We start from the raw sequence: 27,865 nt of genomic DNA, 5'->3' as shown, positions 1-27,865 counted from the left end.
CGGCCCGGCGCGGGGCTCGGAGAATCGCCCCCACATTGTTTTGGCCTCAACTGCTTTCTGTGGTAGCAAATTTCACAGGCTCACGTGAAGAATTTTCTCCTCATCCCAGTCCTAAATGGTTAACCCGCATCCTTGGACTGCAACCCCTGGTTCTGGACTGCACCATCATTCCGGAGCATCGATCTGTCTAGTCCTCTTAGAATTTAATAGGTTTCTGTGTGATCCCCCCTCATTCTTCTAAACTCCAGTGAATGTAATCGTAACTGACTCAACCTCTCCTCATACATCAGTCCCGCCATCCCAGGAGACAGTCTGGTAAACCGTTGCTACTCTCCCTCTCTAGCAAGAACATCCTTCCTCAGATGAAGAGACCAAAACTGCTGACCATATTCCAGGTGTGGTCTAACGAATGTCTTGTATAATTGCAGCAAGACATTCCTGCTCCTGTACTCAAATCCTCTCGCAATGAAGGCCTTTGCCTTCTTTACCGCCTGCTGCACACACATACTTACTTTCAATGGCAGGTGTACAAGGACACTCAGATCTCGATGCACATTCCCCTCTCTCAATCTATAGCCATTCAGATAATAATCTGCCTTTCTGTTTTTGCTACCAAAGTGGATAACCTCACACTTATCCACATTATACTGCATTTTCCATGCATTTGCCCACACACTCAACGTGTCCAAATCATACTGGAGCATCTCCGCATCCTCCTCACAGCTCACCCTCCCACCCAGTTTTCTATCATGTTAAAATTTGGAGATATTACATTTATTTCCCTAATGTAAACCATTAATATATATTGTGAATACCTGGGGTCCCAGCACTGATTCCTGCCATACCTCACTGGTCACTGCCTGCCACTTGGAAAAAGACCCATTTATTCCTACTCTTTGATTCCTGTCTGCCAACTAGTTTTCTATCCATCTCAATACACTATCCCCAATCCCCTTTAATGGACGATCCCTTACTCTGAGATTAGGCCCTCTGACCCGAGAATCTCCCACAAGGCGAAACAACAGGGGTTAGGTGAATTTGCCACGCTAAATTGCCCTTAGTGTCCAAAAAGGTTCGGAGGGGTTATTGGGTTACGGGGATAGGGTGGAAGTGAGGGCTTAAGTGGGTTGGCGGAGACCCGATGGGCCGAATGGCTTCCTTCTGCACTGAGTGTGTGTGTATGTGCTCTAATCCCATGCGCTTTAATTTGACAAACTAATATCTTATGTGGGAATTTGTTGAAAACCTTCTGAAAGTCCAAATAAACCGCATCCACTGGGTCTCCCTCGTCAACTCTACTAGCTACATCCTCGGAGAATACCAGTGGATTTGTCAAGCATGATTTCCCTTCTGAAAATCCACGCTGACTCTGTCCGATCCTGCCACTGTCTTCCAAGTACTCTGCTATCAAATCTTTTGTAATGAACTTTGCATTTTCCCCACGACCGACGTCAGGCTGACTGGTCTATAATTACCTGCTTTCTTCTACATCTGGGATGTAGATTACCAGGCCTTGGGGATTTACTCGCCTTCAATCCCATCAATTTCCCCAACACCACGGGGGCGATTCTCCGACATTGGGCCCAAGGGTTTGCGCCGTCGTGAACGCCGTCGCGTTTCACGACGGCGTGAATCGGGCCCGGTCAAATACAATTCTGGCCCCCACAGGGGGCCAGCATGGCATTGGAGGGGTTCACGCCACTCCAGCCTCCTTACGCGGCGCCAAATGGGTTCCGCGCCAACACGCGCATGCGCAGTTGGGCTGGCGTGGGGCTCGGAGAATCGCCCCCCACTTTCCTACCAATGCTGATCTCCTTCAGTTCCTCCCTCTCACTGTGTTGGCTAACTCATAGAAGACAGAGAGTTGGGGTAAGAGGGACATTTTCAGGATGGCAAAGTGTAGGGATCACTCCTGGGGCCACAAATATTTACCATATATGTTTAAGACTTGGACAAGAGAAGTGAATGTACTCTTGCCAAATTTACAAATGACACAAAAATAGGTGGGAAGACAAGTGGAGAGGATGACGCAGAGTGTCATACAGATGGATATAGACAGGTTAACTGAGTGGCAGATGGAATATAATGTAGGAAAGTTTGAGGTTATGCCCTTTGGTAGGAAGAATAAAGGAGCTGAATATTATTTAAACAGAGAAAGACTGCAGAAAGCTGGAGCACGGAGGGATTTGGGGGTCCTCATGCATAAATCACAAAAAGCTAGCACGCACGTTCAGCGGGTAATTGGGAAGGCAAATGGAATGTTGGCCTTTAGTTCAAAGGAATTGGAGTATAAAATCATGGAAGTCCTGTTACAATTGTACAAGTCACTAATTAGACCACACCTGGAACACTGTGACCAGTTTTGGTCCCCTTATCTAAGGAAAGATATTATGGCATTGGAGTCCAGAAAACCACAGAAGCAAAAGATTCCTACAGTGCAGAAGGAGACCATTCAGTCCATCGAGTCGGCAGTGATCCTATGAGAGAGAATCCTCCGTAGGCCCACTCCCCCGCCCTACCCATGTAACCCCATAACCCCACCCAACCTGCACATCTTTGGACACTAAGGGGCAGTTTAGCCCCTTAACCAGACTCTGGGGCTGGTTTAGCACACTGGGCTAAATCGCTGGCTTTTAAAGCAGACCAAGGCAGACTAGCAGCACGGTTCAATTCCCGTACCAGCCTTCCCGAACAGGTGCCAGAATGTGGCGACTGGGGGCTTTTCACAGTAACTTCATTTGAAGCCTACTTGTGACAATAAGCGATTTTCATTCATTCATTTCAGTTTAGCACAGCCAATCCACATAACCTGCACATCTGTGGCCTGTGGGAGGAAACTGGAGCACCCGGAGGAAACCCACACAGAAATGGGGAGAAAGTGTAAACTCCACACAGTCACGCAAGGCGGGAATTGAAACTGAGTTCCTGGCACTGGGAGGCAGCAGTGCTAACCACCGTGCCACCGTGCCCCAGCCATAAAACATTCACTACGTTGATCTTATTTAAGAACTCAGCGACCAACTTAAATGAGTATGCCACCACCGTCACAGACTTCATCGGTAAATGTGTGGACGACTGCGAGCCAAAGAAAGCAGTACGTACGTTCCCCAACAATCGCGAGATTGACTCCCTACTGAAGGACAGATCTGAGGCGTTCAAGGCAGACGACCCTGACCTATACAAGAAATCCAGGTATGACCTCCGCAAAGCCATCCAAGATGCCAAGAGAGAATATCAAACCAAGCTAGAGTCACAGACAGACTCTCGACGGTTGTGCCAAGGACTAAACAACATAACGGGCTACAAAGCGAAGTCGAACAGTATCTCTGGCAGTCAGTAAGAATGAACAACAACACCTCCTCCACAATAGTCCTCAACACCGGGGGCCCGCAAGGTTGCGTACTTAGCCCCCTACTCTACTCCCTGTACACACACGACTGCGTGGCAAAACTTGGTTCCAACTCCATCTACAAGTTTGCTGACGATACGACCATAGTGGGTCGGATCTCGAATAACGACAAGTCAGAATACAGGCGGGAGATAGAGAACCTAGTGGAGTGGTGTAGCGACAACAATCTCTCCCTCAATGCCAGCAAAACTAAAGAGCTGGTAATTGACTTCAGGAAGCAAAGTACTGTACACACCCCTGTCAGCATCAACGGGGCCGAGGTGGAGATGGTTAGCAGTTTCAAATTCCTAGGGGTGCACATCTCCAAAAATCTGTCCTGGTCCACCCACGTCGACGCTACCACCAAGAAAGCACAGCAGCGCCTATACTTCCTCAGGAAACTAAGGAAATTCGGCATGTCCACATTAACCTTTACCAACTTTTACAGATGCACCATAGAAAGCATCCTATCGGGCTGCATTACAGCCTGGTACGACAACTGCTCGGCCCAGGACCGCAAGAAACTTCCGAGAGTCGTGAACACCGCCCAGTCCATCACACAAATTTGCCTCCCATCCATTGACTCCATCTACACCTCCCGCTGCCTGGGGAAAGCGGGCAGCATAATCAAAGAACCCTCCCACCCGGCTTACTCACTCTTCCAACTTCTTCCATCGGGCAGGAGATACAGAAGTCTGAGAACACGCACGAACAGACTCAAAAACAGCTTCTTCCCCACTGTCACCAGACTCCTAAATGACCCTCTTATGGACTGACCTCATTAACACTACGCCCTGTATGTTTCATCCGATGCCAGTGCTTATGTAGTTACATTGTATATGTTGTGTTGCCCTATTATGTATTTTCTTTTATTCCCTTTTCTTCCCATGTATTTAATGATCTGTTGAGCTGCTCGCAGAAAAATACTTTTCACTGTACCTCGGTACACGTGACAATAAACAAAATCCAATCCAATCCAATCCAATCCCAGGTATGGAGAGATTTCCTTATGAGGAGAGGTTGAGTAGGTTGGGCCTGTATCCATTGGAGTTTAGAAGAATGAAAGGCAACCTTATTGAGACATCTAGGATTCTCAGGGGGCTTGACAGGACAAATGCTGAGAGGTTATTTCCCCCTGTGGGAGAGTCCAGGACCAGAGGGCAGAATCTCAGAGTAAGCGGCCGCCCATTTAAGACAGAGATGAGGAGGATGGTGAATCGGTGGAATTCACAGAGAGCTGTAGAGGCTGGGTCGTTAAGTGTGTTCAAGGCTGAGAGAGACAGGTTTTTAATGAGTGAGGGAATGAAGGGTTATGGGGATAAGGCGGGAAAGTGGGATTTGTGGATTATCACATCAGATCAATCATGATCTCATTGAATGTCGGAGCAGACGCGATGGGTTGAATGGCCCACTTCTGCTCCTGTATCTTACGGTCTTATATATCAAAGGTGCTTCCAGTTCAATTAATTCTGTAATTCCCATTGATTTTCAAAGCACCTGCTCCTGGACAGTTTATACAAACGTTTATCACTTTCAATGTAAAATAAGTAAAAGCGTATAACAAGATGTGTTACTGGAGCCATTGACAAACTGTGGTAAACTACTGTGTTCTTATATTAAGTGTTGTACGGTAGAACCTGCACTACAGGTTCACCTGGGCCCCTGCATGCTAGCTCCGCCCAGGAGCCGGGTTATAAATATGCGTGGCTTTCAGCTCGTCAGCTGCTGTCGGAGGCCACACATCAGATACTAATAAAGCCTCAGTTTGGATTCAACTTCGTCTCCAGCCAAATTGATCGTGCCTCAATTTATTAGTATCTGATTCAGAAGATGGACCTCTGGATTAAACCAGATCAACTGCAGCTGGATCCACACGCAAGCGACACCAGAAAGGACTTCCAGCACTGGCTAGCTTGTTTTGAAGCGTATATCAACGAGGCGCCGATCCCTGTTACAGAGGCTCAGAAGATTCAAATCTTGTACTCCAGACTCAGCTCTAAAATCTTCCCGCTGATCCAGGAGGCGCCCAATCACGCTGATGCTATGACTCGACTTAAAGAAAATTATGAGCAGAAGACGAACACGCTCTTCGCCAGACACGCGCTCGTAACGCGTACTCAACTACCTGGTGAGTCAATCGAGGACTTCTGGAGGGCCCTGATCCCACTAGTTCGGGACTGTGACTGCCAGGACGTTACAGCTAAGGAGCACTCAGATCTCCTTATGAGGGACGCTTTTGTAACTGGGATTGGGTCTGATGTTATCAGGCAGCGGCTCCTAGAAGGGGCCACGCGCGACCCCGCAGAGACTAAAACACTAGCGTTTTCCATGACGGTCGCCCTGCGCAATGTACAGTCCTACGCCCCCAACTGCGCGGCCCACTCCTCCTACGCTTCATGGGCCCCACAGGCAGCCGCCCCAGCGGGGGCGCTACCCACCCAATACGCCTGCGCTACGCACCAGCCAGTGATCTCCGGGTGGCCCCGATGCTATTTTTGCAGCCAACAAAGACACCCCCGCCAACGCTGCCCGGCCAGCGCTGCCCTTTGTAAGGCCTGCGGGAAGAAGGGCCACTATGCAGCGGTGTGCCAGGCCCGCTCAGCGGCAGCGGTCGCCCCACCACCTCCGGTCACGGGCAATGGGCGCCGCTATCCTCCTCTCCTCCCCAGGCCATGTGCTTTTCATGGGCGCCGCCATCTTGCTCCACCCCCGCAACGTGCGTTCCATGGGCGCCGCCATTTTGTGACTCCCAGGCCCTCCGGGCACCACCATCTTGTCCACCCCGCAGACCATGGAGACCAATGGCGTTTCAGGACCCCGACTCAGCGGCCGCCTCACTACCCGACGATCAACCACAACTCGCATCCATGGCAATCGACCAGTCCAGACCACACACTCTGGCAAACGCATCCACCAGCGCGAAAGTCAACGGCCACGTGACCTGCCTACTGGACTCCGGAAGCACCAAGAGCTTTGTACATCCAAATACGATAAGGCGCTGCTCCCTTACGGTACACCCTACCAATCAAAGTATCTCCCTGGCCTCCGGATCCCATCGCGCAGTGATCCGGGGGTACTGCACGGGCACGCTCACAGTCCAAGGCGTAGAGTTCCACGGTTTTTGCCTCTACGTCCTCCCTAACCTCTGCGCGGCACTTATCCTTGGCCTGGATTTTCAGTGCCTGACCCTTAAATTCGGCGGACCCTTACCACCTCTCACGGTGTGCGGCCTTGCGACCCTAAAGGTTGATCCTCCTTCCCGCTTTGCCAATCTACTCCAGACGGTACAGCACCCAGCGGTTGCTTCGGGAGGGAGTCATCGAGGTCAGCAACAGCCCCTGGAGAGCTCAAGTGGTAGTGGTTAAGTCTGGGGAGAAAAAACGAATGGTCGTGGACTACAGCCAGACCATCAACAGGTACACGCAGCTTGACGCGTACCCACTCCCACGCATATCTGACATGGTTAACCAGATTGCACAGTACTGGGTCTTCTCAGTGGTGGACCTGAAATCTGCTTACCATCAGCTCCCCATCCGTAAATCGGACCAGCCATACACCGCCTTCGAGGCAGACGGCCGGCTATATCACTTCCTTAGGGTCCCCTTCGGCGTTACCAATGGAGTTTCGGTCTTACAAAGGGAGATGGACCGAATGGTCGACTGGTACGGCTTGCGGGCCACCTTTCCGTACCTAGACACCGTCACCATCTGTGGCCATGATCAGCAGGACCACGACGCCAACCTCGCTAAATTTCTCCGCACCGCCACTCTCCTCAACCTCACGTATAACAAGGAGAAGTGTGTGTTCCATACAAACCGCTTAGCCATCCTCGGCTACGTGGTCCAGAACGGAGTTCTGGGGCCCGATCCCGACCGCATGCGCCCCCTCATGGAGCTTCCCCTCCCCCACTGCCCGAAGGCCCTCAAACGCTGCCTGGGGTTCTTCTCGTATTACACTCAGTGGGTCCCAAACTATGCGGACAACTCATACAGTCCACTCATTTCCCCCTGACGGCCGAGGCCCAACAGGCTTTCGCCCGGATCAGAGCTGATATTGCCAAAGCTGGAATGCACGCTGCAGACGAAACACTTCCTTTCCAAGTAGAAAGCGACGCATCGGACGTCGCCCTTGCCGCCACCCTCAACCAGGCAGGCAGGCCCGTGGCATTCTTTTCCGCACCCTCCATGCCTCCGGAATTCGGCACTCATCCGTCAAAAATGAGGCCCAGGCTATCGTTGAGGCTGTGCGACATTGGAGGCATTACCTGGCCGGCAGGAGATTCACTCTCCTCACTGACCAACGGTCGGTTGCCTTCATGTTCAACTACACACAGCGGGGCAAGATCAAAAATGACAAAATCTTACGGTGGAGAATCGAGCTCTCCACCTATAACTACGAGATTAAATATCGCCCTGGCAAACTCAACAAGCCCCCAGATGCCCTATCCCGAGGTACATGTGCCAGCGCACAGGTAGACCGACTCTGGACCCTGCACGACAGCCTTTCACTCGGGGTCACTCGGTTGTACCACTTCATTAAGGCACGAAATCTGCCCTACTCCGTCGAGGAAGTAAGGACAATCACCAGGGACTGCCAGGTCTGTGCGGAGTGCAAACTGCACTTCTACCGGCCGGACCGCGCGCACCTGGTGAAGGTCTCCCGCCCCTTTGAACGCCTCAGCGTGGATTTCAAAGGTACCCTCCCTCCTCCGGCCGACACACGTATTTCCTCAGTGTGACTGATGAATACTCCCGTTTTCCCTTCGCCATCCCATGCCCCGACATGACATCTGCCACCGTCATTAAAGCCCTTAATTCTATCTTCACTCTGTTCGGTTTCCCCGCCTCCATCCACAGTGACAGGGGATCCTCATTCATGAGTGATGAGCGTGAGTTCCTGCTCAGCAGGGGTATCGCCTCCAACAGAACGATGAGCTACAACCCCTGGGGAAACGGACAGGTAGAAAGGGAGAATGGGACGGTATGGAGGGCCGTCCAGCTGGCCCTACGTTCCAGAAACCTCCCGGCCTCCCGCTGGCAAGAGGTCCTCCCTGATGCACTACATTCCATTCGCTCATTACTTTGCACTGCTACTAACAGTACACCGCATGAACGTCTTTTTGCCTTCCCCAGGAAGTCCACATCCGGGGTATTGCTCCCAACTTGGCTCACAGCTCCGGGAACCGTGCTTCTCCGTGAACATGTGCGGCTCCACAAGGCGGATCCATTGGTGGAAAGGGTGCACCTGCTCCACGCAAACCCACAGTACGCCTACGTGGTGTTCCCCGACGGCCGCCAGGATACCGTCTCCCTCAGGGACCTGGCACCAGCAGGTTCCATCCCCGCACCACTCCCGTCGACCCCGGCGCCACCCTCCCCTCCCCCGCCGCCCCCATCACCCCCCTCCCCCCTAGGACTGTCCGTCCTCCCCCTGCCCACCCCCGTTGATGAAGAGGATTTCGGCATGCTCCCGGAGTCAACTTCGACAACGATAGCATCAACATCGCCGGCTCCACTTCGTCGATCTCAGAGGACGATCACGGCGCCGGACCGGCTGAACCTCTGACCGGCCCACCGGATGACCAGAGACATTTTTTTTACTGTTCTGTAAATATTAAAGATTGCTAATTGTATATAGTTATCCACCACCCCTGCCGGACTCAGTTTTAACAGGGGGTGAATGTGGTAAACCACTGTGTTCCTATATTAAGGGTTGTACGGTAGAACCTGCACTACAGGATCACCCTGCATGCTAGCTCCGCCCAGGAGCCGGGTTATAAATATGCGTGGCCTTCAGCTAGCAGCCATTTCATCAGCTGCTGTAGGAGGCCACACATCAGATGCTAATAAAGCCTCAGTTTGAATTCAACTTCGTCTCCAGCCAAATTGATCGTGCCTCACAAACCAATACTTTTTAATGATGCGAAATGGAAACAGTTACTGAGCCGGTGAAATTTTAAAGGGGGTTAGGTCATTGGCTCCTGAAACCCTTATCCATGCTCGAGACCTTACTACCTCAGTTGCTGGTCAACTTACCGAACTCTACGGGCAGCACGGTGGCGCAAGTGGTTAGTACAGTTGCCTCGCGGCGCCGAGGTCCCAGGTTCGAATCCCGGCTCTGGGTCACTGTCCGTGTGGAGTTTGCACATTCTCCCCGTGTCTGCGTGGGTTTCGCCCCCACAACCCAAAAACGATGTGCAGTGTAGGTGGGTTGGCCACGCTAAATTGCCCTTTAATTGGAAAAAATGAATTGGATATACTAAATTTATTTTAAAAACTTCCCGATCTCTACTCGACACAAGCTAGAGGTTATCCAAAGCACAAGTGCCCAATGTCCTTGCTCAGACCAAGTCCCAATGCTTCCGGAAAGTACCGACTCAATTTAAAAATTCTCCCTCCTTGTTTTTGAGTTCTATGGCCTCACTGCTCACCAATTCTGTTACCTCCTACAACCCTCCAAAGAAGGTACCTGCACTCTTCAATTTCTGGACGATTGTGCGCCCCCCCAAATTTAATTGCTCCAGTTTCGGTGGTCAAGCCTTCAGCCGCTTAGACCCTAAGCTCTGGAATTCACTCCTAAACCACACCCTGCCTATTTTTTCCACTTTCGCAATGCTTCTTAACATCTGCCTCTTATAATATAATAATCTTCATTGTCACAAGCAGGCTTACATTAACACTGCAATGAAGTTACTGTGCAAAGCCCCTAGTCGCCACGTTCCGGCGCCTGTTCGGGTACACAGAGGGAGAATTCAGAATGTCCAAGTTACCTTCGGGACTCAGGGGAGGAAACCGGAGCACCCGGAGGTAACCCACGCAGACACGGGGAGAGCGTGCAGACTCCGCACAGACAGTGACCCAAGCCGGGAATTGAACCCGGGACCCTGGTGCTGTGAAAGAACAGTGCTAACCACTGTGCCACCTTCATCAAGCTATCAACCATCTGCCCTAGCATTGCCTGATGTTGCTTGATGTTTTTGCTCTGTAACACTCTTGTGAAGTCCCTCTGTATGTTTTATTACGTCAAAGGCATTAAACAAATAATTGCTGTTGTTTTTCCACATGTAAATCTTTGAAAATCGCAGGACAAATTAAGAATTGCCTCTTGTGCAGGAGTCAATTAACAAAGAAAAAGGAAGACCCACAATTATTTAGCATTTTCGATGCACCCAGGAAAGCCCAGAGCGCTTTACAATTAAGTACTTTTTTTTTTGAAGTGGAGACACTGTCGTAATCTCGGGAACATGTGGCAGTCAATTTGTCCTCAGCAAGGCTCCTTGAACAGCAATGTGATAATGACTAAGCCTGTTTTCCTGACAAAAGGCTAAAGCATAAATATTGGCCAAGAACCTCTCTACTCTCCTTCAGAATAGTGCCTTGGGCTCTTTCTCCCACTTATATGAGGGATCCCCTGATGGTGCAGTGCTGACCTGGAATGTCAGCCTCGCTTGTATGCTCACACCACGGTTAATGTACACGTATGTTTGTGTGCGCTTATAGGCACACAACAGCACGATTCAGCTGGTTTGAAATTGAAACAAAGACAGATGTCTCGCAAATTTGGCCTCGGAGGTCGAACAAGTCTCCGTACAGTTACAAACAGTGCTTTCCTATTCGCAAACTCAATATAGTCTGGTAAAACGTTTTGAAAATGTAAGATGTAAAAATGTCACTTCTAATGAAAGCAACTGTTTGCACAGCACAAATTCTGATGGATACTGATTCACATTAGCATAAATTAATCCTACAGCACAGGTGTGCATTAAACCAACAATGGTTTTTAACATATGGCATGGTGGCACAGTGGTTGGCACTGTTACTTCACGGTGCCCGCCAGGGATCCGGGTTCAATTGCAACCTCGGGTGACAGTCTGTCTGGAGTTTGCACGTACTCCCCGTGGCTACGTAGGTTTCCTCAGGTGCTCCGGTTTCCTCTCACAGTCCAACGATGTGCAAGGTTAGGTGAATTGGCCACGATCAATATGGGGATGGGGCGGGGGAGTGGGCCTAGGTAGAGAGCCCTTTCGGGGGGAGTTGGCGCAGACCCGATGGGCTGAATGGCCTCCTTCGGCACTGTGGGGCTTCTATGGAAAGAAAAGAACTTTTGGGTCATATCTGTTATTGAAAATATGGAAAGATGTGTCATTTGAAACATGGAAGTCTGGCAATATCTGGTCTGAGAGAAACATGAGAGGATACAGGACAAGATCCCACAAAGGGTTAACAGCAGCTGCTAGGGAAGGATTGTAAAATGCAGATAGCCTTGGTCAAGCAGGCTTAGCAAACAAGACAAACAGGATTTTGAATGAAGCCAAAAACAATGGCTCACACCTTCATTGAAAGTAACTATCTTATTAAGCAGCTGGAAAGGAAAGGATGAGGTTCAGTTGACTTTGGTGATAATTCTAGGTGTGAAATTTTGCTAATACTAGGTAAATTAAAGAAAACTGGAGACTATCAGTCTACGAGAAACATAATTCAAAGCCAAAATCAAAGTCAAAATTATGAGCCGAGGACACAATTGGAAAATAAAACTATAGAAATGACAGGAACCAAACCAAAAGTAACACCTCTTGAAGTCAAAGCATTTTTGAACATCACAAAGGACACAATGTAATCAGATCTATGAGATGAAGTCATGTCAAAATGAATACTTAGTTGGATTAGAAAGTTTAGATCAAAGATACTTTTTACAATCAAAGTTAAATAAGAGTTACTTTACAATAACGTCATAAAAACTAGATAACTGTTAGAAAAATATATCAACCCGAAGAAAGGGAAAAGCAGGCAGAACGGGAACCAGAACTCAGAGAGAGGCGGAGAAGCAGAGTCAGATTACAGTCAGCTCGGCCATGAGAAAGAGACAGGACAAAGCAGCCGAGCTAAAACAACTAATACATCTAAAGAAGACTAGAATTTAAAGAGGAGGCAGAGTCAGCTCAGAGTCAGCTCAGAGATAGCCAGCAGAGCCAGCTCTCACAGCTCGGTACATGGGAAAGATAGGACACAGCAACCGAGCTAACCGACGAATACATCAAAAGAAGACCAGACTTTAAAGAAGATTGATTGTCAAGTTGGGCCTGAAGGTCCCTTCAACCAACCAGAAGGATCCAGAGCAAGAACTTTTTCCTTTCTGTAAAGAAAGTAATTTCAGCTTTTAATAGAAAAAATATAATAATAAAATAACTTAATTTAACCTGAAATAGTGGTTATTCCAAAGTCTACTTTACTTACTTAGCAATGTGGGACCCAGGATCCATGCTAGTAAGTGGTCAGTAGATGAAATCTTCGGTGAAGGTATAGATTATATCGGGGGATAACTTGAAAACATAGTTTGACCGGAATAGCACCCACTGAAGCCTGCATTGGAGTCAGGGAGTGAGAATCCCGGATCACCATTTAGAATGTCGGCCCTTTTTGGTATAGGGGGACTTCTAAGAATAGTGGTGACTTTTCAAAAACATATCGGATTTAGGATCATGCATAATCACAAAGTCCTTTTAAGTAGCCCTCAATGATCCACAAACAAGCACAATTTAGTTGAAACTCCCAATGGTAATAAATTCACTCTTTGGACATAGCCGGTTTTGTAGCTGGGGCCTACTTCTAGCGCAATTTCCTTTAAATTAGTGCGGGTGGTGGGGAAGCAGAAATGCAATTTGCACCTGGCAGAGACCCTGCCCCATTTTCTAAATCGCACTTCCCTCCTCTTCAGAATTGGTTGGCATAATGTTATCACTGGAATGCAAAATGGCTCAAATCACAAGTATCCCACCAAAACATTGCCTCCCCTGAAGTGTGAAAGTTTTTGAAGCTGTTAAAACATCCAGAAATATTCAGACTCAAACACCTGGGTTGCAACTGAGGAGAACCATTGACAAATTAGCTGAATTCAGAGATAGGCCTGAAGCACTCAGGTCGGACACTGGAGCTAACACTCCCGATAGGAAGGGTGCAGTCCAGGAAAGGAGTTTTACCTTCCCTTGAGTTCACCTTCTGCGATAACCTTTTCTTTGTAGATTTTAAGAACATAAGAACTAGGAGGAGGAGTCGGCCATCTGGCCCCTCGAGCCTGCTCCGCCATTCAATGAGATCATGGCTGATCTTTTTGTGGACTCAGCTCCACTTATCCGCCCACTCACCATAGCCCTTAATTCCTTTACCGTTCACAAATAAATCTACCTTTGCCTTGAAAACATTTAATGAGGTCGCCGCAACTGCTTCACTGGGCAGGGAATTCCACAGATTCACGACACTTTGAGTGAAGATGTTTCTCCTCAACTCAGTCCTAAATCTGCTGCAACTTACTTTGAGGCTATGCCCCCTAGTTCTAGTTTCACCCGCCCGTGGAAACAACCACCCTGCTTCAATCTTATCTAATCCCTTCATAATCTTATATGTTTCAATAAGATCCTCCCTCATTAATTTAAATTCCAATGAGTCGAGTCCCAGTCTACTCAGTCTCCCCTCATAAGCCAACCCTCTCAACTCCGGAATCAACCTAGTGAATCTCCGCTGCACCCCCCCCCCTCCAGTGACAGTACATCCTTTCTCAAGTAAGGAGACCAAAACTATACACAGTACTCCAGGTGTGGCCTCACCAGCACCCGACACAGCTGCACGGTAGCACAGGGTTTAGCACAGTTGCTTCACAGCTCCAGGGTCCCAGGTTCGATTCCCGGCTTGGGTCACTGTCTGTGCGGAGTCTGCACGTTCTCTCCCCGTGTCTGCGTGGGTTTCCTCCGGGTGCTCCGGTTTCCTCCCACAGTCCAAAGATGTGCAGGTTATCATGGATTGCACATGATAAATTGCCCGTCAGTGTCCAAAAATGTTAGGTGGGGTTACGGGGATAGGGTGGAGGCGTGGGCTTAAATGGGGTGCTCTTTCCAAGTGCCGGTGCAGGCTTGATGGGCCGAATGACCTCCTTCTGCACTGTAGATTCTATGATTCTATGAACATAACCTCCCTGTTTTTAAACTCCATCCCTTTAGCAATGAAGGACAACATTCTATTTGCCTTCTTAATTACCTGCTGCACCTGCAAACCAATGTTTTGCGATTCATGCACAAGGACACCCAGGTCCCTCTGCACAGCAGCATGCTGCAATTTTTTACCATTTAAATGGTACTTCATTTTGCTGTCATGCCTACAAAAATGGATGGCGTCATCTAACAACAATCATCAATGGTTAAATGAAAGGTTTTGTTCAAGTTTGTAAGATTACTCCTGGGATGTGCTGCCGCCACTCTCGCAGTCGCTGGTGGCTGTGGCCTTCGGGGGCTGAATGTTTGAAGAGGCGCGAAGGAACCGAAAGTTGGGCCGGCCAAGGAGGGAGTCCAGAGAAGACACAACGGTCTCCCTCGGCAGCGAATGCGGCAGGGACTGGCATGCCAGTGCAGAGTTCCAGCACCACATCAGGTGATGCTTAACACACCGCGCTGCAAACCGTCTTTTCAAGGGATGGAAGGTTGTCAAGGCAGAATTATTTCCCAGCAGCGACAATTCCAGCATCGGCTCAACTCCATTGCTTTAATGAAAAGAAATCATGAAGCTATTTGATTTTTGTTACCTCATAAACTGAATGGACCGCTGAACCACAGTATTTACAGCACAGAAATAGGCCATTCAGCTCCACATGAGCAAATTACTTCACATAACCCGATCAGCATTATTCATTTATTCCTTTCTCTCTCATATACTTACATAGCTCTCCAACTTCCACCTCTTAAATCCATCAGTTAAGTGATTTCTCTCCTCACTCAAGTGCCGCATGGACTACTCCTGCTCCTATTTCATCCGTTCTCATAGCTCTTGCCTCGTGGTTATTTTTACTTCAAATAGTTTAAGCATTGAGTGGTTACAACTTCAACAGAGGGTGGCTACACAATGTTCAGCACCATTCGCGACTCCTCAGAGGATGATGAAGCAGTCAATGTCCAAATGCAACAAGACCCGGACAATATCCAGGCTTGTCTTCGGAATTGAACCCGCGCTGCTGGACTTGTTCTGCATTACAAGCCAGCTGTTTAGCCCACTGTGCTAAACCAGCCCCTCCACTGTGCTAAACCAGCCTCAGGACCAGAGAATCCTGCCCAGGGTATGTGCATATTATCAATGTGTTATGCTGGAGCATTGACCAGTTCTGATGAGCGTGAGTAAAATTTCTGCCTTGTGCTGTATCACAAAATTATTGAATTTTTTATTGTCAGTGGATATTAAGATGATATGAGCATTTGCAGCTTTGAATACAAGGCTCCACATCTGAACGTAGCAAAAGGATACTTACCATCTCTGTCAATATTTCAGTGAAAGCAGCCAGGTCTCCAGCTGCAAATGAAAAAAACAAATAGTGCGAGAGTATTCTGAAAATAAAGAGGCAGAGAATTGGACTTGTGCCTTTATTGAGGAGAGAGACTATGGCCGAGATTCCCCGATCCCCCAGGCACGTGTTTCTCGGCTGCGTGCTGTTCGCTGGCGGCGGGATTCTATCTTCTCACCGCTTGTCAATGGAATTTCCCGTTGAAGACACCCCACGCCGCCTGGAAACCCTCAGTCAGGGGTGTGTTGCCGGCGGGAACAGAGGGCGAGATTCTCCGCCCCATCACACCAGGGGCTGGATTCTTCGGTTTGGAGACTATGCCCCCCACGCCGGCGTGGGAACGGTGGCGTTTTACGCCAGGAAAACCGGAGCAAAGCAGCCACCGAATCCCCGTTTCCCTGGGGTCCAGTAGGCTGGGAGCGTAGAGCACCCGGCGCCAGCTGCCGATACGGCCCCGGAGAATTGTCGGGTCTGTGGTCTGCAGCGGCCGCATCATGCTTCATGGCGGAAGCTGTTCGTGGACCCGGCCCGGACTGGGCAGCACGGCAGCATTGTGGATAGCACAACTGCTTCACAGCTCCAGGGTCCCAGGTTCAATTCCGGCTTGGGTCACTGTCTGTGCGGAGTCTGCACATCCTCCCCGTGTGTGCGTGGGTTTCCTCCGGGTGCTCCGGTTTCCTCCCACAGTCCAAAGATGTGCAGGTTAGGTGGATCGGCCGTGATAAATTGCCCTTAGTGTCCAAAATTGCCCTTAGTGTTGGATGGGGTTACTGGGTTATGGGAATAGGGTGGAGGTGTTGACCTTGGGTGGGGTGCTCTTTCCAGGAACCGGTGCAGACTCGATGGGCTGAATGGCCTCCTTCTGCACTGTAAATTCTATGATTAAAAAAAAGATTCTATGAAATAATCCCCCGCTTCGGCCTGCTCGCGTGCCCCGGACTGCTCCACCACATTGCCCCCAGCCCCGAATAATGTCCCTCCTACCCGTGGATCGGCCCTCCCCCGACTGTGGCAGACCTGGACTGATACGCAGTCGCCATGCTGAGTTCCCGACGGGTGAGACCATGAGAGACCCACACTGTCGGGAACTCAGCCGGGAACTCAGACAATAGCCTGGTTCCGTGGATATGGGGCACATTGGAGGGGGCGGCGTATCGCGAAACTGGCGCCACCCCCGATTTTGTCGGGAACTTTGATTCTCCGGCCCGTCACCGAACGCGATATTGGCATCAGCTACTAGAGAATCATAGAATTTACAGTGCAGAAGGAGGCCATTCGACCCATCAAGTCTGCACCAGCCCTTACAAGAGCACCCTACTCAAGCCCACGTATTTACCCTATCCCCATAACCCAGTAACCCTCACTTAACCTTTCTGGACACTAAGGGTAATTTAGCATGGCCAATCCACCTAGCCTGCACATCTATGGACCAGTTCCAGAGTTCTGGTTCAGCACGCGGGCGGGATGCTCCGTTTCGCCAGCTGGCCAATGGGGTTTCCCATTGTGAGGCAGCCCCACGCCGTCGGGAAACCTCCGGGCTGCCAGCAAAACGGAGCATCCCGCCGGCGGCGAATCCAGCCCAGGGAATCCCAACTTACCCCAAAATTCCGACTTACATTTGTTTGTCAAATAGCTTTTTCCATTGTCGGCTCCAAGTGTGTCATTGATGTTGCACGATACACAAGGGAAAGTGTTCGTCTTTGGTGCTCCTGGGAGATCTTGTGACACAGTGGGTAACGTCCCCACCGCTTCAGCCAGAAGCTCCGGGTTCGTCTCCGACCATAGGACGTGACAGCCAAGGAAGGTGCATTCGTAACGCGGCCAAACAGGTTGAGCGACACTTGTCAACCTGTAAATCAGTCCAGTATGCTGATGGCAGGCAGTAAGAACGGGAGAGTCCATTCATCAGCCATGCTTGATGCGGAGTGGAGCCTTTCAACCTACAGACTCTGGTGGCAGCCTGCTGACCTATTACAGGAGAAACTAGCCATGGGAATGGGCATAAGCTTCGTCCATCTCATGTGTCACTAGACATGAGAAAGCACTAAGGGAAAAAGTGCTTTCATAGAATTTACAGTGCAGGAGGAGGCCATTCGGCCCATCGAGTCTGCATCGACCCTTGGAAAGAGCACCCTACTTAATGCAAAGTTGTGTGCGCTGGGCCAAGCATGCGGCTAACCTCAGCACATTAAATGCCTCGTGTTTACCATCCACGACTAAAAGGTTATTGGCCTAGTTCAGGATTCAGCAAACACAAAATTAATGTGAAGCATGAAATATAAAGTAGTAATTTTCTTGCGAGCAGAGAATCAGATGGTAAGTGGATTTGCTTGCAGTCCAGCGGTTGGTTTAGCACAGTGGGCTAAACAGCTGGCTTGTAATGCAGAACAAGGCCAGCAGCGCGGGTTCAATTCCCGTACCGGCCTCCCCGAACAGGCACCGGAAATGTGGCGACTAGGGGCTTTCCACAGTAACTTCATTGAAGCCTACTTGTGACAATAAGCGATTACTATTATATATGTATCGGCTAGACATGTGTAGGTCGAGGGCATCTGCCAAATGCTCGCCACATTTAGATGTCGGTGTCCTGGTGCCCATTGATATATATCTCAGCACAGAAATTCAGCTAAAACATTAGAATCATGCACAACTGTGAGTAAATGTCAGGAGGAGATAGAGATTTTTTAAATTGGCAATGGGTTGATGGAGAACGGGCAGGAAAGTGGAGTTGAGGCCCCGAGGAGAGCAGCCATGATCGTATTGAATGGCGGGGCGGGCTCGAGGAGCTTACTGGCCTACTCCTAACTCGAAACTGTATGCCGGAGAACAAAACAGCACAGGAGGCCTTTGTGCCTGCGCCAATAATTTCATCCCACCTCCCTCTTCTTTCGCAGAGTCTTGCAAATGATCCCTTTTTTAATTCCCTTTTGAAAGTATCCATTACAGCTGCCTCCACCGTCCTTTCACATAATACATTCCAGATCAGAAATCACTGCTTTAAAAAATCTCCACCTGTTTCCTTTAGCCAATTATCTCTAATCAGTGTCCCCTGGTTACCAACTCCCCCATTACTGGCCAGTTCCTCCCCATCTATTCTGTCTAAACCCCTCATAAATTTCGAACACCCCTATTAAGTTCTTCAATCTTCAATGCTCCAAGGAGAACAACCCTAGCTTCTCCACATAATTGCGACAGCTCGTTCCTGGTTTCATTCTCGTAAATCTCCTCAGCACCGTCCCTAAGGCCTTCATATCCTCATGCGGGCAATCTAAAGGGTATCAGCATTACGTGGAAGTGACTTCAAGCCCACCATACAACCACAGCAATAAGATGACTGAAACAGGTCATTTGAGCTTCGCTGTCGCAGCTCATGTTGCCATTAGAAACTTTTAACCAAATTGGCATCTTGTATTCACTGGCATCCACAGCAAATTTTCCACAACCCGTCCGAAAAGAGATTAAAGTAAATGTGTCCTTCCAAATATGACAGTCCCACATGTTAACAAGGGATCAAAACGATATACGTCTTTAAGTCTCCTCCGAATTAAAACTGGCATATCAGTACAATTATAAATGCAGAAAAATGCCTGCAGCCATCTGTATTCCAATCTTGTTGGACTAGGATTCTGGGTCACTGAAGAATTCTGTCCAAATGCTTGTTCACAGATTGCCTTGATTGGCCATTTTAAGGACAAATTACAGCATTCAGGGTAAATTGACTAAGAAGAGACAAAATTCTTTCTCCCTCTCCAGTTACGGAAATCATAGAATCATAGAATTTACAGTGCAGAAGGAGGCCATTCGGCCCATCGGGTTTGCACTGGCCCAGCGAAAGAGCATCCTACTTAAGTCCACACTTCCACCCTATCCCTGCAACCCAGTAACCCCACCTAACCTTTTTGGACACTAAGGGCAATTTAGCGTGGCCAATCCACCTAACCTGCACATCTTTGGATTGTGGGAGGAAACCGGAGCACCCGGAGGAAACCCACGCAGACACGGGGAGAACGTGCAGACTCCGCACAGTGTCCCAAGCCAGGACTCGAACCTGGGACCCCGAAGCTGTGAAGCAACTGTGCTAACCACTGTGCTACTGTGCCGCCCAATGCTGTCAATGAAATGAATAGTGCCCTTTAATGAATTTTTAATCAGCCAATTTTTTCTTAAAGGGTTTGCTGTCTTCACACCAAAAGTAGGCTTGATTGGTGTGGAATAGGACCATTAAGTCTCTGGCTTATTTTATCGTAATGACATAATTTTCAAAATAATTAACACATTTCATTTAATAATAGTAATCTTTATTATTGTCACAAGTAGGCTTACATTAACACTGCAATGAAGTTACAGTGAAAAGCCCCTAGTCGCCACACTCCAGCGCCTGTTCGGGTACACTGAGGGAGAATTCAGAATGTCCAATTCACCTAACAAGCACGTCTTTCAGGACTTGTGGGAGGAAACGGAGCACCCGGGGGAAACCCACGCAGACACGGGGAGAACGTGCAGACTCCGCACAGAAAGTGACCCAAGCGGAAATCGAACCCGGGACCCTGGCGCTGTGAAGCAACAGTGCTAACCACTGTGCTTCTGTAGGCATTGCGTGTTTGCCAAGCACACAAGACACACACAAGCCTTCAAATTGGATCTCAACTGCTAGATGACCAGAATTTGAAAGTAATTAAGCGCTCACCATAGTGGCACCAGTAAATCATTCGAATTAACCCTGGTTCCTCCAAGGTGTTCAGACCTAATCGTAGGACAGCCATCAAATCCCCACCAATCTTTCTGGGAGAAAGTAGGAGTTCCAGATATAGATCAAGCACTTAAAATGAAGGTCATGGTGAATGGGACTACTGCGTTCTCAGGAAATACTGACAGGGTGCACCATATGTCAGAATAAAATTGTTCTTTCAATATTAAGAAATGATATAGAATGTCCCTGTCCTTCATCCAAACATCGAAGAGCTTCAGCTGATAGCAGATCATTATTCTGTACAGCAACACTTAAACCCTCGCACCAATGAATATCCTGTTGATATATTTCATGGGGGGGGGGGGGTTAAATTAAAATTTGGAAAAGTCCTAAGGAGGTGGTATTGTAGTTGCCCCCGTTATATATCCCATTTGATATTTGGACTCAATGAAACTGAACATTGGACCATAATAATAATAATCTTTATTAGTGTCACAAGTAGGCTTACATTAACACTGCAATTAAGTTACTGTGAAAATCACCGAGTCGCCACATTCCGGCGCCTGTTCGGGTACACAGAGGAAGAATTCAGAATGTCCAATTCACCTAACAAGCACGTCTTTCGGGACTTGTGGGAGGAAACCGGAGCACCCGGAGGAAACCCATGCAGACACAGGGAGAACGCGCCGACTCCACACAGATCCGGGTATCGAACCTGGGTCCCTGGTGTTGTGAAGCAACAGTGCTAACCACTGTGCTACCGTGCCGCCAGTAACTGGGGATCGATGTGACACTGCCCATTTGCCTATTGCCCAGATCAAATTTCACCCACAATATTGAGGGTAGTGGGTCTGGAAATTGGGATATATCGAAGCATGCAAGGGGGCAGAAACAGCAGAAGACAAATACCAGAGGTATTACCCCCTAATACAACTTCTGCTGTACCCACAAAATGACCTGTAGGAGGACAGTGTCCTCACTAATACTTCCTTCACTGCCTCACACTTCCATCTTTATTTTTTTGACCCAACCAGCAGATTGCCAATTCGGATGAGTTCAGTGTCCCTTTTTTCTTGAAAGCACCAAAAACTAAGCATTTCACAGCAAACCTAGGCGATTGCATTCAGGTAACATTTTCATGAATGCTGATGCACCTCCATCTCCTCCAGTGTCCACCAGTCACAGAAGGCCTGAAATGTACTTTGGACACCCTGTGCTCCCTGTCATTCCCGCAGAAGAGGCAATGGCGGTCAGGTCCACTGGCACACCCGTTGCCAGGACCTCAGCCACCCTGACCCAGGCCCAGGAGTAGTCCCACAGGGAGATCTTCCAATGTTCCCGCTTCCCTCTACACCTGCTGGCTAAAGATCAGGGGGCAGGATTCTCTTGTCTGGCAGCCGCGTGTTCCTGCGCCCCCACCCCTACCCCCCCCCGGCAGTGTATTCTCCGTTCCCGCAGCCGGCCAATGTGGTTTCCCATTGTGGCCACAGCATGGGTGCGCCGCCAGCGGACTGCAGTATCCCGCTGACTGAGAATTCCGCTGCAGAAGTGTAGGACTGCGATACAGTCTGCTCCGATTACGGGAGACCTCACAATTCCTATGTAGATGTGAAACTCTGTCACCTTCACGCTACAGAAATTAAAAACCCTCACAACTATCCCCACATCATTCATGCTATTGTGCCTCCACACCCATGCCCTCAGAATCTAACAGTACTCTGATTACTGGTTACACCCTGTCTTTCTTTCAGGCCCAGCTCCCCGAGCAGGGAGCTCCAGGAGGAAGGACAACTCTTCACTCACCTGCTTTTTTCACTTGAAGAGCAAAGAATGGACATGGTGGAAAGGAGAGTCTGCCAAACTAAGATCTGGCAAGACTGAAGGAGAACATACAACCAAAACAGTTTCATTCTCATCATTGCCGCCCCATTTAACAAAGAGCTCAGAAACTGCCCACAACAAATGGAAATTAAATCCTTGTCTTGTGCGGCAGCTTTTTTGTCTCGTTAAACTGAACATATTTTCTGTCCAACATATGATACATTTATTAACCAATGTCTGGCACTTAAAATTCATTTACCTAAGAGGTTGTCCAACAGCATTTATTACTTCTCTAATGATAGCAACACCTCCCCACTGTCAAATAACATTGATCATAAACCGACAGTCAGCTGAGAACCATTAGCAATGTGCTACAGAGTGAACAATACAGCACAGAAACAGTCCCATCGGCCCTCCAGGTCTGCACCGTTCATGTGTCCTATCCAGACCAACCACCTGTATACTTCTATACCCCGTCTGTTCATGTGTCTATCCAGATAAGACTTAAAGGTGCCTCAACCACCTCACTTGGCCGTACATTCCAGGCTACCACCACCCTCAGTGTAAAACAGTTCCCCCACATATCTCCACTGAACCTATCCCCCCTCACCTTGAACTTGTGCTCCCTCGTAATTGTCACTTCCGCCCTGGGAAAAGCCTCCAAATGTTCCCCCTATCTATACCCCTCATAATTTTATAAGCTTCTATCAGATCGCCCCCTCAGCCTCCGTCTCTCGAGGGAGAACAATCCCAGTTTATTCAATCTCTCCTCATAGTTAATTCCCTCCATTCCAGGCCAGCATCCTGGTAAACCTTTTCTGTACTCTCTCCAAAGCCTCCACGTCCTTCTGGTAATCTGGTGACCAGAATTGGACACAAATGTGGCCTGATCAACGTGCTATATAATTGTGACATAATTTGCGAACTTTTATACTCGATGCCCCATCCGATGAAGGCAAGCATGCCAAATGCTTTCTTTGCCATCATTTCCACCTGTGCTGCCATGTTTAAGGATCTGTGGACCTGCACGCCCAGATCGCTCTGTGTGTCTATGCTCCTGATGGTTCTGCCATTTATTTTATAGATCCCACCTGAATTGGATCTGCCAAAATGCATCACCTCGCATTTGTCGGGGTAAAATTCCATCTGCCATTTCTCCGCTCAATTTTGTAGCCTATCTTTATCATAGATTTCATAGAATTTACAGTGCAGAAGGAGGCCATTTGGCCCATCGAGCCTGCACCGGCTCTTGGAAAGAGCATCCTACCCAAGGTCAACACCTCCACCCTATCCCCATAACCCAGTAACCCCACCCAACACTAAGGGCAATTTTGGACACTAAGGGCAATTTATCATTGGCCAATCCACCTACCCTGCACATCTTTGGACTGTGGGAGGAAAACCGGAGCACCCGGAGGAAACCCACGCAGACACGGGGAGGATGTGCAGACTCCGCACAGACAGTGACCCAAGCCGGAATCGAACCTGGGACCCTGGAGCTGTGAAGCAATTGTGCTATCCACAATGCTACCGTGCTGCCCTGACAATCTTCATCACTACCCGCAACAATTTCAGAAAGAACTGAGTCCAAGTAATAATCAAATGACCACCTGCAGGGCCAGAATTCTCCAGCCGTCGGGATTGTCGGTTTGTGCTGGCGGCGTAGCCCCCTCCGGTGGGCTTCCCATCGGCGTGGGGTGGCTTCAATGGGAAATCCCGTTGACAAGCGACGGGAAGACAGAATTCCGCCACTGCGAATGGCGTGCCGCTGAAAAACACTTAGCCGGGGAACCGGAGAATCCCGCCTCTGATGTCTGCGCATGTATTAACTGAGGCTCAGTGGTAGGTCTGTTGCTTCGAATCGTGAGGCCCTGGGTTCAGGTCCCACTCTAGAACTTCACCATAAAGATTAAGGCAAATGGTGTGGAGATGGGGCTTTTTTTGCGATGTTAAGTTAACCAACTTGCCCGTTTTGGTGGCTGTAAATTAATCCATATCACTATTTTGAAGAACGGCAGGGGTGTCAGCCCCTGTGTCCTGGCCAATGATTAGCTCTCAATTAACATCACAAAAAGCAGATCATCTACATATTACCCCATTGCTGCTTAAGGGAGTTTGTTAAGCACAAACTGGCAGCTACTTTTCCACATTGGAACAATGAACACGCCGGTAAATGACTACAAAGTCCTTCGAGGTGTCCAGTGGTGATGGGGAACGCTATATAAATGAGTCTTTTCTCCCCCACCCTTTTCCATCTTTCCTCTGAGGTGCTAAAACATTTCCAGGTGCTTTCTGAAGAGGAGCAAGAGAGTTCTCCGTGGAGTTTAGGTCAATACTTAACCCTCAATCAAAAGCACGAAGATATGCGATCAGGTTGCTGTGTGTGGGACTGGCTGTGCGCACGAGGCAGAGATATTCCTATTGCTCATCCAGCTCTTTGTTTCCCAAAACGATGAACATTTCATCACTGAGTTACAAATAAATCACGCATGGTAGCACAGTGGTTAGCACTGTTGTTTCACAGCGCCAGGGTCCCAGGTTTGATTCCCAGCTTGCGTCACTGACTGTGCGGAGTCTGCACGTTCTCCCTGCATCTGCGTGGGTTTCCTCCGGGAGTTCCGGTTTCCTCCCACAGTCCTGAAAGACGTGAATTGGACATTGTGAATTCTCCCTCCGTGTACCCGAACAGGCACAGGAATGTGGCGACTAGGGGCTTTTCACAGTAACTTCATTGCAGTGTTAATGTAAGCCCACTTGTGGCAATAAAGATTATTATTATTAATAATACTAAATGTATTAATAGATGGAGATAAGGACAGAACGTAAGGCTGTACAAAGGAGAACAGAAGTGGAGATTGATTTCCTCATTCTCTAACTGCACTGCACCATAAGACTGCACTTAGACTTGACTTCCTGTGTACAATACCACAGGAGTTTGACTAGTATTGTTATAAAGCTTTCATGCTTAGTCAACCAAAATTGCCTATACCTATCCAGGAGACCATGCAGAAGACAAGACCCCTCGCATGTTCTATTCACATTCTTATGCATTAAGATTCTGAAGCATGCCTGTTGAATTTCAGGTACCAAACAATAATAAATTGCTTTGGAATAGAAAATTTAATGAATGGTCATAGAGACATTTTGGCACTGAGGGTGGTCGTTCAGCCCATCGGGTCTCGGCCAGCTCACTGTGGGGCAGCCAATAAGCCCCATTTCCCCACTCCATCTCTGTAGTTCTGTGAGTTTATTTCCTCCTAATACACAGCCAATTTCTTTCTTGAATCATTCGTCATCTCCACTTCCGTAGAACAAAGAACAAAGAAATGTACAGCACAGGAACAGGCCCTTCGGCCCTCCAATCCCGTGCCGACCATGCTGCCCGACCAAACTACAATCTTCTACACTTCCTGGGTCCGTATCCCTCTATTCCCATCCTATTCATGTATTTGTCAAGGTGCCCCTTAAATGTCACTATCGTCCCTGCTTCTACCACCTCCTCCGGCAGCGAGTTCCAGGCACCCACTACCCTCTGTGTAAAAAACTTGCCTCGTACATCTACTCTAAACCTTGCCCCTCGCACCTTAAACCTATGCCCCCTAGTAATTGACCCCTCTACACTGGGGAAAAGCCTCTGACTATCCACTCTGTCTATGCCCCTCATAATTTTGTAGACCTCTATCAGGTCGCCCCTCAACCTCCGTCATTCCAGTGAGAACAAACCAAGTTTATTCAACCGCTCCTCATAGCCAATGCCCTCCATACCAGGCAACATTCTGGTACATCTCTTCTGCACCCCCTCTAAAGCCTCCACATCCTTCTGGTAGTGTGGCGACCAGAATTGAACACTATACGCCAAGTGTGGCCTAACTACGGTTCTATACAGCTGCAACATGACTTGCCAATTCTTATACTCAATGCCCTGGCCAATGAAGGCAAGCATGCCGTATGCCTTCTTGACTACCTTCTCCACCTGTGTTGCCCCTTTCAGTGACCTGTGGACCTGTACTCCTAGATCTCTCTGACTTTCAATACTCTTGAGGGTTCTACCATTCACTGTATATTCCCTACCTGCATTAGACCTTCCAAAATGCATTACCTCACATTTGTCCGGATTAAACTCCATCTGCCATCTCTCCGCCCAAGTCTCCAAACAATCTAAATCCTGCTATATCCTCTGACAGTCCTCATCGCTATCCGCAATTCTACCAACATTTGTGTCATCTGCAAACTTACTAATCAGACCAGTTACATTTTCCTCCAAATCATTTATATATACTACAAACAGCAAAGGTCCCAGTACTGATCTATGTGGAACACCACTGGTCACAGCCCTCCAATTAGAAAAGCATCCTTCCATTGCTACTCTCTGCCTTCGATGACCTAGCCAGTTCTGTATCCACCTTGCCAGCTCACCTCTGATCCCGTGTGACTTCACCTTTTGTACTAGTCTACCATGAGGGACCTTGTCAAAGGCCTTACTGAAGTCCATATAGACAACATCCACTGCCCTACCTGCAACAATCATCTTTGTAACCTCCTCGAAAAACTCTATCAAGTTAGTGAGACACGACCTCCCCGAAGTGAGACACGACCTCCCCATAAAATCCCATAGAATCCCTACAGCACACAAGGGGCCATTCAGCCCATCGGGTCTGCACTGACCCTCCGATAGAGCACCCTACCTAGGGCCACTCCCTAGTATTCCCGTAACCCCACCTAAGCTGCACATCTTTGGACTTCCACCACCCTTGTAGACAGTGAGCTCCAGGTTACATAAAGAGATCTTCCTGTCATGTAAGAGTACCTTTAAGAAATGGGTGTTTATAAATGGGTGTGTATATAAATATCTGTAGAGAGAGTACCTTTAAGAAATGGTTGTTTACTACTGCAGTGATGTAAGAGTGTGGGTGGAGCTGGACTGTCTGTCAGCTTTTTACTTTTGTTTTTGAGCCGGCTGCAGGGTGTGTTTTTGTTTCGTTTTCAGTGTTGGAGCTGAAGCCAGACAGAGCAGGTGTACTGCTGTTCTCTCTGCCATCAAAAGACTATCTCTTGATCATTTGGTGAATTCAGAATTATAAATGATTTCAGTAGTGACTTTAACCTGATGTGCTTCTGATAAAGGTTCTGTTTTTAAGTCATATAGATGTTAAAAAGGAAAGCTTAAAGGTTTACTGACTGTTGTAGTCTTTGGGGGTGTATTTGAATTGATGGTTGCGAAGATGTTCGCTGTATGTTTTCAAAAGGTTAACTTGAGTTCATAGAATATACATTGTTTTGCTTTAAAAACTACTTTTCCATTTCTGCTGTACCACACCTGTAGAGTGGGTTGTGTGCTCCCCATACCACAATCTATTAAAAGTTGTGGGTTAGGTGAAATCCATGATACACTTTGGGGTTCTCTAAACCCTGGCCCATAACATTCCTCACATTCCTCCGCATCTCTTGACCGAAATTTTAAATCTGTGTTCCCTGGTCCTCGCACCTTCAGCTAATGGGAACAGCTTTTCCGTGACTATCTTGTCTCAACCTATTGCAATGCTGTTATATGTCTATCAAATCTCTTCTGAATCTCCTTTGCTCCAAAGAGAACAACCCCAGCTTCTCCAAGCTAGCCTTGATGCTAAAATAACTCATCTCTGGACTCC

The sequence above is a fragment of the Scyliorhinus torazame genome, chromosome 30, assembly GCF_047496885.1.
Source record: "Scyliorhinus torazame isolate Kashiwa2021f chromosome 30, sScyTor2.1, whole genome shotgun sequence".
In the NCBI taxonomy this organism is placed as follows: domain Eukaryota; kingdom Metazoa; phylum Chordata; class Chondrichthyes; order Carcharhiniformes; family Scyliorhinidae; genus Scyliorhinus; species Scyliorhinus torazame.
The sequence above is the reverse complement of the archived record's forward strand: the minus strand, read 5'-3'. Positions refer to the sequence as shown.